Source organism: Peromyscus californicus, unplaced genomic scaffold, assembly GCF_007827085.1.
Source record: "Peromyscus californicus insignis strain IS unplaced genomic scaffold, ASM782708v3 Scaffold_14__1_contigs__length_90479793_seg_2, whole genome shotgun sequence".
Classification (NCBI taxonomy): Eukaryota; Metazoa; Chordata; class Mammalia; order Rodentia; family Cricetidae; genus Peromyscus; species Peromyscus californicus.
Genome location: NW_026294436.1, coordinates 52,962,913 through 52,979,060, shown reverse-complemented (window position 1 = coordinate 52,979,060; position 16,148 = coordinate 52,962,913). Strand labels below are relative to the sequence as shown.

General features: G+C 45.0%; 1 protein-coding gene across 4 annotated transcripts in view; it reads right to left on the bottom strand.

The window, feature by feature from the left end:
- Lmx1a (LIM homeobox transcription factor 1 alpha) overlaps positions 1 to 16,148 on the bottom strand; it is a 149,289-nt gene that overhangs the window by 46,843 nt on the left and 86,298 nt on the right. The window lies entirely within an intron of this gene.

Genomic DNA, 16,148 nt, shown 5'->3' with positions numbered 1-16,148 from the left:
AGGCACGAAGATAATCAGCTAATGATGATTGTGGGATTCATTCATTATAGCATTCATTGACTATTTTCAAAAGAAAGAGTTTCCTTTTTTAAAAATAGTAACACAATTGTGGGGCAGAAGGAGTCTTTCCAAAACATTCTCTGTTTGTTCCTGAATTCCAGAGGATCTGATAGCTACAGGAAGGTCAGATGACTTGAGAGACAGAGACAGAGAGAGAGAGAGAGAGAGAGAGAGAGAGAGAGAGAGAGAGAGAGAGAGAGAGAGAGAGAGAGAGAGCAGCAAAGTGGGGGGCGGGGGTCAGCATCAAACAGGGCTGCCCCTCTCACCACAAAGACAGACACGTATATTAGGAAGCAGATGCCAATTTGTTCTGCTAATAAGTCCTACTTTGGCAGGAATGATGGAAACATAAACAACGGAAGAGTGTTTTCCTGTAGACAAGCCAACTAACTACCACATTGGCCTAAATGTGCCAATCCTATCTCTTTGCTTGTTCATACGTCAATCACTTATTCTTCTTTTCATTCACTTACGTTCATTAAATCAGAAGCATCTGCTGCATGCCTTGTGGTACTGTATCCACTCTGCATCTCAACAGAGAGGGGAGAAAGAGAAACCCACACCCCAACTGTATCTACATATGGAGTCTAATGTAGAGTGTGTGTGTGGGGGGGGGGGGATTGCTGCCGACACAACAGTACACAGGACAAATCCTCCATTGTATGGCGCTCATATGCTTGTGGGAGAACATACAACATAAGACTAGGAAGATGGCTCGGTGGATCAAGGTCCTTGTCTGCACACCTGACAACCTGAGTTCAAACCCCCGAAGCCCACTTAAAAGATATAAGGAGAAAGCTGACTTCCTGTTTTTTTTTTTTTTTTTTTTTTTTTTTTTTTTTTTTTTTTTTTTTTTTTTGGTTTTTCGAGACAGGGTTTCTCTGTGTAGCTTTGCGCCTCTCCTGGAACTCACTTGGTAGCCCAGGTCAGCCTCGAACTCACAGAGATCCGCCTGGCTCTGCCTCCTCCCGAGTGCTGGGATTAAAGGCGTGCGCCACCACCGCCCGGCCGAAAGCTGACTTCCTAAAGTTGACCTCTACCAACCACAGGTGTGCCACAGTGGCACTAAAAATTTAAAAAAGAATAATGCAGCGGTGCCCCCATGACTACAAAATATTCCAACACAGAGCTGTAGGTCATACGAGGAATTACAATATTCAATCACTTCCCAATCATAAAATTGTACTCATTTGGTTATAAGGCAATACCCTCACATAGCATGTGTATCTTGGAAGCTTCCTGAAGAAGGGAAGGGCCGGGAGGTGGAGTGAAGAGGAAGCTTTGGAAGAGTTCCCAATGAAGCACGACACACAGATTGGCCCAGGAGAGAGGAGAGACATTTAAGCTTTGAGTGGAGGAAGCCAACACTTGAAAAAGAGAATGAGGTCACCTGCCATGAATCCCGGAACCACAGCCTTAGGACAGGGCCCAATCTTCAGGAGAAAAGTTGAGGACCAATCCAAATGGCTGGTGCTGCGCTTTCACCGCTAATAAACTCCACACCCAGAACTCCAGGAACCAGAAGCCCTTTCCCTTCCCCCTCCCTTCCTCCAGCTGCTCATTGTGGTTTTCCTGACTCTTCCTGGAGACCCTCCAATATTTTCTTTCACACCCTCTCCTCTTGCTAGATGCCACGTGGTGTGCAGAAAATCTACCTAGTTCATCCCTTGGCCTCCCAAGTCCCTGGTCTCTGTTTGCCAACCTGAGCAAACCAATCAATTCTTGTCCAGGAGCCCGTCAAAGGCCTTTTGTCCCCAAGCCTTGCTTCTCTTCCCCATGCCCTGAAATGGACTGTTGAACAGACTCAAGGCAAATGTTCCCAGGGAGTCAACAAACACTTCAGAGGCTGCAGCAGCGGGTGGCAGCATCTGTGCTTTTTGGATCCCTAACCTGTTCATCTCTTCCTCTTTTTTCTGCCCCTTACTCCACCCCCCATCAATATATCTCCCCCACCCCCCCATCCCCGTGTTAGAGAAGGGAGGGCCAGAGTGAGCTGAACAAAGACAGTCGGCCATGTTGACTCATGAGCGTAGAGGTGGAAGTGGTAGAAGTTGGGTGGGCTCAAATCCTGAAGTGGTCGTGTTCCCCTGACGATTACAGGCCAGGAGAGGCAGGCAGGCCTGATTCCTTCCATTCTCCCTCCCTGGATCCGAACCAGGTCAACTGTACCTCATTCCCTCATCTCTTGTAACCTTTGGGAGCAATTCAAGAAGAGGAGCATGCCATCTACCACCTGGGTGCCAGATGTGTACACAGCTGTACGGGTACCACTGTGGACCCAGCTGCTGATGGCACAGCCTCCCATACATAAGTTGTTTTCTCTAAGGCTCAGAGAAGCAGAGAAAAGGATTTGTTCAGAAGTCCAGGTCATAATTAAAACACAGCCTGTCTCTTCCTAGTGCTTGAGATGTGTCCCCCATGGTTACTTCCCCCTCTGAATGCTAATGAGACCGCACTCTGGCTTCAGAGTCTGGCAGGCTGCTGTGCCTGGAAAAGCTGGGCAATGTTTCCAGAACTGTCAGCTTACCTATGTAGACACAAGAATATCCAACTTTTCTCACCATCCTAAGTCACACCCCCTCTCTGATGCTTTTGGGCTCATCCCTTATCTCGTCCCCCGTATCTCATTCTCACTTGTATAGTGGAAATGGAGCACCTTCCTCATTAAAAAGCAATATGGTCCCAGGCAGTAAGCCCTTGGTGTTCCCCTCCATCTACAGATGGCTCTCTGTGAGGAAAGGTAAGGAGGGATGTCGTAACTAATGAATCTACCTTTGTCCTTAGGAAGATACAGTGGGCAGGAGGCTTGTGCTGGGTAGGTTTGTGTCAACACAGCAAACTATCTCAGTGAAGGGATATGCTTCCATAAGGTCGGTCTGTGGGCCAGCATGTAGAACATTTTCTCAACTAGTGATTGATAGGGGAAGGCCCAGCCCACTGCGGATGGTGCCTCCCTTGGGCTGCTTGTCCTGAGTTCTATAAGAAAGCAAGCCATGGGGAGCAAGCCAGTAAGAAGCATCCCTCACGGCCTCTGCATCAGTTCCTGCTTCCAGGTTCCTGCCCTGTTTGAGTTCCTGTCCTGACTTCCTTCAATGATAAATAGCAATATGGAAGTGTAAGCCAAATAAACCCTTCCCTCCCCAACTTGATTTTTTTGTTATGGTGTTTCATCGCAGCAATGGAAACCCTAACTAAGGCGAAGCTCTAAGTCAGTGGTGCTCAACATTCCTAATGCTGCAACCCTTTAATACTTCTTCATGTTGTGGTGACCCCCAATCATAAAATTATCTTCATTGTTACTTCATAATTGTAATGTTGCTACTGTTATAACTGTAAAGTAAATACCTGATATGCAAGATACCTGATATGCGACCCCTGTGAAAGGGTCATTCGACCCCAAAGGGGGCTACGATCCAGAGGTTGAGAACCACTGCTCTACATGAATGGCCACAACTGGATGTGGTTGGGACATGTACAGAGAAGGGCACAAACAATTGAATGAGTTTATTAGTCACAGAATCTTTTATCCTTTTCCTTCCTCACTCTCCCTCTGGCTGTCTCCCCCACCCCTGTGCTTTTCCAGGCAGGGAAGTACAGACTGGCTGTAACTCCATTCCATGCCCTGCTTGTATCTTCTTGTACGGCCAAAAGCTACACGAGGCACAACTGTGAGTCTGGCTGAAAGTCTACTCCACAGGCTCTACCACATCCTAGTGATGTGACTGACTTACCACTGACTCCTGCAGCCTCGGTTTGCACAGAGGATAAAAGCAAGCATGATGCCTCCATCCCTCAGAAAATTAAATAAGAATGCATGCATGGAGTACTTTATTACCTTTGATGCACAGGTGACTCCTAGCCACTTTTATTGGCCATGTGTCTGCCTTTTATGCATGTAGATATTTCCTTCTTGCCCCAAAGGTGAGTTTTCATGTTTAAGGGCTTCCAGAGCCCCATCCTAAAGCAGCCCTTCTTCTAGTTCAAGCTCTTCCTTCCCCTGGCTCCTAGCTTTGACTTCATTTCTGTCCGTGGTGTGCCAGGGGGAGCATGTTCCTCATACCCACCAGTGGCCCTATCATTGACCAAGTTCATCCACATAGAGCTCAATTTCTTGTTGCTGACTTCATCTCTGTATCCTGTGCTTGGAGCTACAGCAGAAATCCAAGGGGAAAAGAGCATCTTAACCCAGGGAAAGAGCCAGGTAGACCTAAGCTCGGGATTTTAACACTACCAACGGGCTCCAAGAAGCCACTCCCGTCTCTGGACCTTGAGTTTCTTGTCTCCTTTCTTAATGGTAAGTTTTACCCTAAACACCACATAACGCCAAACGCTTAGAGGTTGGGGGAAGTAGGAGAGTAAGTCCCGATCCTCCATGGCTTCTCACTGTACAGTTCTCACAGAGAAGCCTGTGTCGAAATCCTAATCTCCAGACAGTGCTTCAATAGGGTACTTCTTGGCCATGGTAATCCTTCAAAAAATATCTTTTTATACAGTATCATTTACACACATGCACACCGTGGGAGCACACATACACACACAGCCGTTAAGGCAAAAGCATATACCCTAGATAAGTACATTCTAGTCTGCATATATTATGCAACCTATGTATTTAAAAATACTAAGACTGTATGTATTATATAGCCTAGAAAAAATGTCTTCTGGAAGATAATATTTTACTCCTGAGCCATGTTTAAAACCCACTAAGCTAGATAGTCCCTTAATTCATTCCCACTTCTGTCTTGTGATGGGAGGTCTTGTAACTATGGAGACAAGAGCATCTCAAACACAGATATAAGGGCTTGACACTGAAGCCCTTCTATGAAACAAGTCTGAGGCAACCAACAAAGAATCAGAGAACTTCAGAAGCAACAATGTGCCCTTGTACTACAAGAATTAGAGCAGCAAGGTGGTGGCCTGCAGAGACATTAGGTGGCACTTGGATAAAATGCCTGCTGTGTGGTCTTGGGGAAAATCCTTCCACACTCCAAACAGGATGCTTCATAGTTAGAACGTACATCAGTCCCCCCAGAACGATAAGACTAAAACCAAAAGGAGCTTATGGAGGACTGAGAAAGAGAATGGATCTTTATCAGATACCCTATTCCCTGCATTTGAATAGACTTGTATGAATTACTTTATGAATTCATAGAGAGCGTTATACTTTAGCCACACTTCACTCATGCTGTCTCAGCTCCACACTAGAGAGTCATGGGAATGTATAACACATAGGACCATTCTCCACTTCCAGTCCACATGCTCTCAAAGAGGTAACAGGATTCATCAGATAAACCCAAGACCAAGTCTCTGCTATACCCACTACTAGTCTGGGACCTTAATCAAAATACAGGAGCCTTGCTTTACCCATCTACAAAATGGGAATGATAAAAGGACACACACACACACACACACACACACACACACACACACACACACACACACGAATAAAGTAACAAAATCGAAACCACACAGTTCTTAGCACATGACAGCTCCTCAATAAAATGGTATTACAATGGTGATAATGATGTTTATGACGGTGATAATGATGTCCGTGATGGATAAAAGGGCTGAAAATGAAATATGAAACAAGAATTGTTTTGTGAAAGAAGACATCGTGAGGATGCAGCCTGGGGAAGGAACCACTGGAGCAAGGAGTTCAGGACTGGCACTTGAACAATGTAAGAACTTTTTAAAAACCTGCGTGCGTGTGTGTGTGTGTGTGTGTGTGTGTGTGTGTGTGTGTGTGTGTGTGTGTGTGCATCAGGGGTGACTGTGGGCTTACACACCAGGCATGGCAGTGTGAGAGGGTGAAGAAAACCTGCGGGGTCTGAGATCTTGCCTGCTGTGATAGGCTCAAAGAGAGTGTCCATGCAGCCAATCACTCAGGATTTACCTGGGCTCACCTGAGATAGTTCATTTTAGATGTGAACCTGACTTGGTTAAGAGATGTGCAAGTAGCTAGTGAAACATTACTTCTGGGTGTCTCTGTGGGGATGGATCTGGAGAGAGTGGAATTTAACCAGTGGGCTGAATGAGAAACAGTCACACTCATCTCAGTGCCTAGGTACCACCCATGGTTCTCAGATTTCAGACTTGGGGACTTGCATAACCCCCACTGCAGCCAGTTCTCAGGACTTGAGCTTTGGACTGTTACAAATATATAGGTTCTCTGGTTTTCTAGCTCTAGATGGCATACCAGGGTGGCCCCTTGGACTCTATATAATCACATAACCCAATTCTCCTAATAAATCTCCTCTTGTATATCTGTATCTATCTCGTTTGTTCTTTCCCTCTGGAGGAGCTTGAGTAGCACATTCCCCTAACAGTTCCAGCATAGCTGATGAACCACCTTCTTGTTGTACACTTTAAAGTGAAACCAGGATGGAATTGCCAGTTCATTTTGTATTAGTACATCCGGCACTTTTGTCCACGAGTCCTTATGATGCCCTCCAGTGTCCCCCATCCCTGACCTTTCTTACACTAGCCATGGTAGATGCCTCGCATCCCCATGTTCACTCTCCATGCTGATGGCACAACTTCTCACATCCAGGAATAGCAGAGCATGGAAACTTTGTGCAAGCCCACAAGCTACTCCAGACCTGCGGGAACTGAGAAGAATATAAAGTGGGCTCCCATGACAGCACGTCAGACAGCTCCCGACCAGAAGTATATTTGGAAACAAGATCTTCATTAACCTTCATCTAGGGTCCTGAAGGCCTTAAAGGGAGAGTCACAAAGGATCTGGACCACAGACAAACCACCAGAAAGATGGAGGACCAGATAACTACAAAACACATTAACTCCAGTTGAGCCTCCTGTATAGTGTACAAATAACAAATCAAGTTTAGCCTTGGAAACTAGACTATGACAGGGAAAACTGCCTTTCCATGATGCTACTGGAACTGAGTTGATCTGGTGTATGAAACCTCTGGTTTAGGAAGAAGACACCTCAGAATAGGCAAGAGGGTCTAGGGTGGTTCTTCAGTAAGAAAGGAATCAGCTCTGTTTCCACCCTCTCCACCAGGGGGCAGCATAGCAACATTCATTAAGTACCATGTTGACTTGGTAACTGAGGTCATCCAGTCAGAGACAGGGATTGGCCATAAGCCAAAAACTGTCTGCTGGAAAATCTGCTGCTGGGAGCCTGGGAGACCATGTGGCTACGCTGGAGGAGAGACGGTGAAAGAAGAGTATTCAAAGTTTTGGGAACCAAAAGCATGGCTTGTGGCCTTAGAAGAAGTGACACGAGCCACCTTGTCAGCTGGCTCAAGGTCTCTGTCCTTGAGGCCGAGCCAACAGCACCACAATGAGCGACCAAGCACGTGGTCCTGAGACGGTGGGAAAGTCTGCAGAGACAATAGGAGCGGCATGATCATCTACAGGAGACCGTCTTAAGACTCGGCAGTGGTGAAAAAATGGAAAACAATAAATGGCTGGCAGAGCCAATCAGAGCTTCTGTCTCCTGGTGGCTCCTGGGGAACTGCACAGAGGACCATACAATGGGATGAGTGAATGGGAGAAAGGACTGTTAGTGGTGATGTCTGCAACCCAGAAGCGCCATGAGGCTGGCCTGACTAAGAAACAGGTGTGTGGCTCTTTGCCTCTCAAAAAGGCTGCTGGCAATGCGTGGATTTACCTTGAAAATGTAGACTATGTATGTCTTAATCTTGTGAAGACTGTGTTCCAGTCAGTCAGACATAATGGTTAGGACAGTGGGCGGGGGGGGGGAGGGGGGAGAGGCGGGGGGCACCACAGCTCTGAGACTAATAAACATATACGCAAACTTGGTTCTGTTTGTACAAATACGAGTAAGTTTCAGACTCTCTTGGATCTCCAGGTTCTATTAAAAAAAAAAAAAAGTGAGATCATTTTATCCGAAGAGATCTTTTGGAGATATAATGAGATAATTCATCTGAAGGAGCTGACACATATTAGCTGCTCTCCATAAGCAGTAGCTATTAGCTTCCTTTATTGAAATCAATTTACCATATCTCCCCATGTAAATATTGGTCTAAGATAATATATTTCGAGGTGGTCATTGAGCCAGAAATAGAGCCTCATCTGTCATTTCAAAGACTTGTTCATCATCATGGTAACAAATTAAATTAAATTGCAATAAGCCTTTCGTGTCATTGGAGAGGAGACCAACAAACAAATATGAAAAGCCCAGACCTTGAGAGGAAACAGGGGGTGAAATTCATTCAGGCTACTATGGCTATGATAGCAAACACTGATAGTAGCCAGCCATTGCTGAGCGGCACCCACACTCATTGCCTAAGACCTAGCATATGTTCAGGAAGTCATCATTTTCATGGTTAACCCACCAGAGCCAACGGTTGCTATTTGGTTAATACTGAGATTATCTAGCAAACATTTGGAACAGACCTTTGCTCCACGTCCCTTCAGTTCTCAGTTGACTGCTTCTTTTTGGGACCATTGGCCTTTGTTTGGACCTGCATTAAGACACTCAATGCCCCTACCCTGTTCTCCTATGCATTAAGACACAATCCCACCATGCTCTCCTAACTAACCCGCTCCCCTGAGAGACCAGTCATCCTCTTTCCTCATAAAGGGAAAGAAACCAAGGTCCAGAAGGAACAGTGAGCTTGACCACAAGGAAAGCTAAGATGATTGAAAGGACCAACCAGAGCTTGTGGCTCAGCGGTCAGGAATGAAAGCTGCTTACAACCCAGGCCGGCTGGGGTAGAAATGTTTCCCTCGGGCTCCTAAAACAAACGGATGGTGTCTGGGAAGCTCGATGAGCAGACAGAGGGCAGGACAGTGGACCTCTCTTTCCTTTCTTCTCTCTCTTCTCCCTTGCCAAAGTTGTCTATGAATCGGGCTTTAGAGCAAAAGACTGTGGCGTAAGTGTGAGCTCCACTAACCCAAGCCAAGGTGGCAGGACTTCCATTATAGACTTTCCATATTGTCACACAGGCATGCCGAAACAGCGAGAAACACAAAACAGACACACGGAAAGTGTATGTTTTCTTTTTAGGGAATGAAGCTTTGGTTTCCTTTGAAAACGCCAGTTTTCCTTTCTCTTTATCCTCATTAGCCTCTTGGGCTGCTCTTAAGCACACCCACCAAACAGCAAAGGGTGGAGGAAGAGGTATTTTTAGCTGATATTCTGGGCACAGATTCCCATTCTTCCACAAATTTTGGCTTAGCAATATGGCGTGAGGCCAGTGAAATGTATATTCTTACAAAGAATATACGTTTTCTGGGAGCTTGCTCTCTCTCTGTCTCTGTGTGTGTGTGTGTGTGTGTGTGTGTGTTGTGTTTGTGTATGTGTGTGTGTGTTGTGTTTGTGTGTGTGTGTGTTGTGTTTGTGTGTGTGTGTGTGTGTGTGTGTGTGTGTGTGTGTGTGTGTGTGTGTAAAATAGGAAGGACAGGGTATTATTAATGACCCTTTGATGGGAAAGACTCTGGGATCCCAGCAGGGGGCAACACTGAGCACTCCATGGGTTCTGTTTGCTTTGCCCACTATCACTTTTCATTCATGATTTCTATTATGCTGTACATCAAAAAGAATAAAGAATAAAATAATATTGTCATAACTCAAGGATTCCTCATAGAAGTAGCTGATATCAACAATACTATAAAGGGAACTAGATATATGTTGGAGACAAACAAGTGTGTTTCTAAGCCACTTGTGTCTATCCCCAAGTGTCAACCCAAACTTCTAGGAGAAACAAAAAAATGAAAACTACCCACTGACAGTCTGAGTAACAATCCCCACCAAGGCATGAAAACCAAAGGCTGTTGCTGAGGATCTTGTCTTTTCCATGTAGGAAGTAAAAACAGCTCTGAATTCTTTGCATTTCCAGGAAGCCTTTAGTTCATGGACCTCAAAGTGGGTGGAATCTTGCATAGCATCTCAGCTCTATGTACGACTGAGGATGTAGCTTAATGGTAGAGCAATTGTGTACCATACACAAGGTCCTGAGTTCCATCTTCAGCACCTCAAAAATGAGATGAAACAAAACCTGTCGGAGTTGGAGAGAATGGGAAAGGAGTCAGAATTGGATATCTGATTCTGTTGTTCTCATCAGGAAGGGTGATGGACAGAGGGACCCTGTTCTTCCCACCAGCCTCCCTCCTGGAAAGTGGTCCTTTCTAGGTACACTTGAAGTGTCTTGAAGGCTCCATAAGGGCAAATCTGACCCAGTACATGTGGCACAGTCCTTGTTTCTTGGTGTTTTTATTTTCACTCTTCTAGTTTTAAACCTTCTTATTCCTCAATTATCTCCCACCTAGTCATTCAATTCTTCCATCAAAACTAAAAGTTGCCACGCCCGTTAGGGTAGCTACCAATAAAAACATAGAACAGACAAGTGTTCACAAAGATATGAGGAGATTGGAACCCTTGTGCACTGTTGGCGGGTATGTGAATAGCCACTGCCAGATGAATTCTGGAAATTCCTGAAAAAAAATCGAAGGAGAAGTATTGTATGATCCAAAAGTCTCTTTTTGGACATAATCCCCAGAAGAACTGGAAACTGAGACACGAAAGGGGTGTTTGTGCACTCATGTTCACATCAGGATTGCTGCCAAGAACGAAAACGGGAAAGCAAATCAAGTGTCCATAACAGGTGAAGAGATAAAGAAAAAGTGGTCTCAATATATGACAGAGTATTGTCCATCCTTAAAAAGGGAAGGGAATGCTGACTCACGCTACAATTTGATGAGGATTTTGTGCTAATTCAGTAAGTCGGACAGTGATAGAGCAATGTGAATTAACTTAATGGCATTGAAATGTACATACTAAGGACAGAGATGTTAAATTTGTCAGTGACTCACAGAGACTAAACCAACAACCAGGGAGCCTGCATGGGGCTTCCCGAGTCCCTCTGCATGCATGGTACAGTTGTGTAACTTGGTCCTCTTGTGGGACTCCTAACAGTGGGAGCAGGGGCTGTCTCTGACTCTTTTGCTGGCTTTTGGGACCCTACTCCTCATACTGGGCTGGTTGCCTTGTTCGACCTTAAAACGAGGGAGGTGTTTAGTCTCACTGCAACATGATATGCCATGTTTGGTTGGTATCCATGGAAGGCCTGCCCTTTTCTGAGTAGAAATGAAGGAGTGGTAGGGGACAGGTGGAGGTGGGGGGGACTGGGAGGAGAAAGGGAGGGGAAGCTGCAGTCGGGATATAAAATATAATAATAATGATTTAAAAATCATTTTAAAATATGGTAAATTTCTAAATTTTTACTATGATTGTTTTAAACGCACACACACACACACACACACACACACACACACACACACACATATATATACATACATATATATATCCCTAAATATACACTATGTATTCATATTCTGTTCATTGCACCAAAATCTAGGCCTTGTATACCAGTTGAAAAACTCACCGCCCAGCCTCTCTTGCAACTTAAGAGTGTCGTGTAAGGTAGTACCTGAGGTTTGTTGGGTGGAGCTGAGGAAGAAGGGTACTCTGGAAAAGCTACTGTGTTATGAGACAGACTCCACTGGTACACACATCTCACCCTTCACTGTTTCTCTTTCTCCTACCAGGAACTAAAATGCAATGCCCAGAGATGGTACAGCAATCTTGGCACCAAGAATGGACACTATCTGTTGAAGATCTAGACTCTAGATTCTAGAGGAAGAAATTAGGACTTTTTTGAGCAATCGAACCAACCTGGGACCTCCTATCTCATGATTTCCTTTTAGTGAGGAAACATAGCAGTTCCCTTTAACCAGGCTGGAGTAGTAGGATAGAAATAATTAGAGGAAGCCGTATGACTCCTGCTCCAAGCTCTTAGATGCTGGTTCATTCTGGGGACTTTCCTTCTGGTTGTTGTCTGTCATGTCCTACACTCCTCTTCAGAACCAACCCCTCCACTTTGGCAATAGATTTTTATCAAATCAAACTTACTTGAATATATCATATAGTCTCCCTATTTTTGAAAATGTTTTATATATATAATATATATATATTATATATTGTTTCCTTATCTCCCCCATTTTGGGCAAAATATGCTTGCTTTGATCCACTTCTTCCACCACCCAGTGCCTCATTAGTTTGATGTAATTCATCCACAATAAAAAGTTAGAAATGACTTCTGTTTATCATTCACTATTCATCTCCTTTCAGACTCATCCATTAGATCCTTGTCCCATCCTTCTGGCAAAGTCGCCTTGAAAAGGTCATTAATGACCAAAATATTGCCCAGTCCCCTTCATGCTGTGCTCAGGAGCAGAACCTAACTTCATCCTTGACTGGGTTTCCAGGATTCCTCTCTCTGTTTCCACCCTACCTTGATGGCCACTCATGCTTGGTCTCTTCTGCTAATTCCTCCATATCTCCACAACCATGAATTGCTTGGCCCCATTTCCAGTCTACATTCACTCCCCTAATGATCTTATCCGGGGTTATTACTGTAAATAGCACATAAATACTGAAGGACTCCAACATTTCAGGTTCGATCCCAGCTCATTCTCCTAAGACTAACTTGTACACCCAACTATCTACTAAACAACTTGTATGTCTTGTTTAAATTATTTCTATTTTAACTGTAGTTATTAATAGAGTGAAGTATGATAATTTGATATGTAATATGCAACTACCCAATTATAGTAGTCAGTGTTTCCAACTCCTTAAAACTTAAAAATATACAAAATATTAACAGGTTAATAAGGTACTGTGTGATATTTTATAATATCAAACTAAACTAAACCAAATGCACAACTCCTGATTTTTAAAATAATTTTTATTTAATAGAAAGAAAGAGATAGGAGAGAAAGAGTAGGCATACGAGTGTGGGCAGAGGATAGAAGAGGGTGTCAGATCCCTCAGAGCTGGAGTTGTAGATTCCCCATAAGGGTGCTGAGATATGAACTCCAGATCTCTACATCTACCCAGCCCCCCATTTTTTTTTATTTCTAGCCCCACCTGCCTCACCCTGGCTCAATTCTGTTCCAATTACAGCCTTTTCTTCCTTCTTCCTTTTAGTAGACATCACCTACATCAGGACCAACACCTCAGAACCATTACTGAGTCTTCTCACCCACACACTCACATCCAGTGGGGCAATGAGCTATGTCCGCCCCACTTTCCGAGTGGGCTGCAATCTACCCCTTCTCTTCATGTCAGTGCTGCCACTGCAGGCTGAGGCTGCCACCACATCTTCACTGGGTGACCTCCACAGCCTCCTCAGTGTGCCACCTGCCTCCTCTTGCCAACTGCCAAGTTGGTTTTTCCACATGCCAACCCAGATGAGCCTACTAAGAACTAAATCAGATCATGTCACTGATCTGCCTAGAACCCACTCTCATTTTACACGTGAGGAGAGAGAGACCCACGAGCATGGCAGGATTTGAATGAAGTCTGTCATCATATCATTGTCTAGTGCAGCTCTGAGAATTGAGACAGTCAAAGGGTGGGGTGATACTTTGAAAGCTCTACGTAACTCTCCTCATCATCATCAACCTAACCTCCCACTAGATAGAGCTGAACAAATGAGGTTATCAACCCCAGGAAAATATATGACCCAGGAGGGAAAGGCAGACGTTGCCATCTACTAGAAGAAGGCCCAGACTCAAAGCAATAGCTCAGGTTGGGTCCCACCCAGAGGAGCATCAGCCTTGGAACTTAAGATGAAACAAGTAAGGAAGGACTGGACAGAAATGGAAACACTAGCACACACGATGGCAAGTGGGCAGCACCATCGAGTACACTCGCAGAGCCCCAGTCACAACACTGTGCACAAGTCCTCAGCATAATTTCCAACCTGGAGGCCTTACATACAGCTCTGCTCCCCACACCAGCTCCACGCAGAGGATTAGGGAAGGGGAACAAAGAACCACAGGAATGCCTATGAAACAGGACTCCTGGCTTTTAAATCACAGCGGCAAATTATGTGTTCGGACTTGAGTACAGGCATGAGTGCACATGTCTGTGTGCACACACACACACACACACACACACACACACACATGTACATGCACATGGACACAATGGATTTGGGACCATTGTGGTTTCATGGTGTTCTATGACACCAACTTCGTGGAGGAGGATTATAATAACCTTTCCCTACTATGGCAATAAGTAATGACAAGCTGGGGTGTCATAACCAGAGGAAGTCCTAGGGAAGACAGGAGCTTTCCGGGGTGTGTCCTGTGAACTTGTAGGATCCTCAGGTAAGACCCACAAAAGAAGAGTGATGAAGTGCAGGAAGGCCACAGCTGCCTCTGACTCCCTGTCTTGAAGATCTTGGGCTCTGAGTTAGAATCACAGCACAGCTAGGAAGTCAGAAGCCTGCTCTTCCAACTCAAAACAAAGGCCAGAGCCTCCCTGGCTGGTTCTAGGGGAACTGCTGGCTGCTGCCGCTGCTTGCAGTCTGGCAGATCATCTGCACCCAGGAACAACGGCAAGGGCTGGTCCCCTCCAGGTAAAGCAGAGGCCAAGCAGCTATCACAGAGCCGCCTCCAGAAGGCCTGTGGACATTTTCCCCACGGGCCAGGAAGAAGGCCTTCTCTCACACCCAACACAAATGTCTCTCTCTCCTCTCCTCTGTGGAGAAGTTGAATCTACTGCAGTGGCCCCCACCTCAAGTCTATCGGTAAGAGCCATGGTGGGAACTGTTACTGTCACAGGAATGGCTGCTCTGTAGACGGTAGTCACCGCAGAGGCCCTCTAACAGGTCTGCTCCTTTCCACCCTAAGGAAAAACCTTCCCTCCACAAACTGCAGCCACGAGAGAGAGAGAGAGCAAAGCAACAGAAGACACCACACACCTGTACCAGCCAGAGAACTGTTTTCACGTGACAGAAAACTGACAATGGACACATTGGAGGAAATCATGAATTCTGTGGCAGCCTTCACACAGAGACATAGGATCCTTCTAACCAGTAAATACTGAAGAGAAAGTTGCTACAACGCTTGCCTGGGTGTGCAATACCATGGACTCAATCCCCAGCACAGCGGAAATCAATGAGATCTTGGGAAATCTAAGTTAGAGACCAACTGAGGAAAAGGTGCTATTCCTATTAATAACAATTGTTTACTGAATGCTCGCTATTCTAGCTGGTTATATTGAGGCACTTTTAAGTGTCTTAGAATGTAAGTGAACAATACAATTTTTAAAAAATCCTGCCCTTTGAGTTTATATTTGACGGAAAACAAACAGGTAGCCACAAAAATGTCAGATACATGAAATGGGCGTGTAAAGGAGTAAAGGAAATGGGAAGCCCCAGGATAAGGACTCCGAATTTTCATCAAAGAGTTCATGTCTGAGCAAAGACCTTGGGGAACTAACAAGGAGCACGTCTTCACCAATAGCAACATTTGTATCCAAAGCATCTCCATCATTCCAAATAAAACCCATTGTCCTTAATCACTTTTCCCCCTTCTCTTTTCCTAACCTCTCATCCACCACTCTGTTCAGCCTCTATTGGCATACCTGTTGTAGATATATCTTAAACATAATCACAGATCATATTGACTGGATCTAGCTTCTTTCAGGATAATGTTTTCTAGGCTTATTGCATTCAGTAGCATGCATTTAGATACAGCATCCAACAGTGTGTACTACACATTTCTGTGGATGAATGATAGCCCACTGTAAGATACAGGACAACTTGCTTATCCATTTGTCCACTGATGGACACGGGCTGTTTCCACTGTTTGTTTGGTTTTCGTTTGTTTGTTTTAGGTCTTTGAGGTATATACCTAAGATGAAATTTTCATAGCGATGAAATGCACTGCATGCTCCTGATGGATTGAGTAAGACAAAGCACTAAACCTGTGCTCAGCCATGTACAGGTCAGAGAAAATAATATGGCCAGGAGAAGGGCCACAGTAGAGGCAGAATAATATACAGATGTAAGAATCAGCATCTCTTCAAAAGGATCTTGTTCAAGGACTCAGAGAAGTTGAGATGGGTGGAAGCCTAATGGGGTGGTTTGAATGAAAATGGCCCCCATAGTCTCATAGAGAGTGGCATTATTGGAGGCATGGCCTTGTTGAAGTAGGTATGGCCTTGTTGAAGGAAGTGTGTCACTGGGGGTGGGCTTTGAGGTTTCAGATGCTCAAGCCAGGCCCAGTGTCTCACTCTCCTCCTGCTG